We start from the raw sequence: 638 nt of genomic DNA on the forward strand, positions 1-638 counted from the left end.
CTATCCAAGATAGCTTCGTATTTATATTTACTTGGTGGGAAGTTCCTAAAGTAGCACACAAGACTAAAGAATGTACAAGTGAAGTTGTCTGCTAACCCCTGTTGTAGAAACCAACACAGAAGTCAATTTATCAATTAAAATATAATTTTTTTCTTTCATGTGTTAAAAGAAATGTTAACTGAATTGTGCAGAAGATATTTAACCAATTAAAGTTAGCACTCTTAAATTTGTTAAAAATGGAGGGACCACATTCTACAGTTAAATGACTGGTCCAAATGTATGACTCAACAAGAGTGTTGCTGTTTTTACCAACTTTAAACACTGCAAGTGAACTTGACAGACCAGCTCATTATCTTATCTTAAGCTGAGGCTTTTTGGTTGGTTTTGTTGAGGTGGGGTTTGGGTGGGTTTTTTTGGCTGGTTTTTTACAATCTTGACACTTGCATTCACGCTTGTGTAAAAAATGAAATGAAGCACACACAAAATCTTTAAGAACACTAACTTTTCTACTCACTTTGAAAGAAAATGCTTCTAGAATCAAAACAGTATACCACAAAATGAAGTAGGAAGTGAACTTTTTAAAATCTTCATATTCCTAACTGAATAAAAACTAGAAAGTTTCACAGCCAAATTAAAAC

This window comes from Pseudopipra pipra, chromosome 1 (genome assembly GCF_036250125.1).
Source record: "Pseudopipra pipra isolate bDixPip1 chromosome 1, bDixPip1.hap1, whole genome shotgun sequence".
NCBI classification, from domain to species: domain Eukaryota; kingdom Metazoa; phylum Chordata; class Aves; order Passeriformes; family Pipridae; genus Pseudopipra; species Pseudopipra pipra.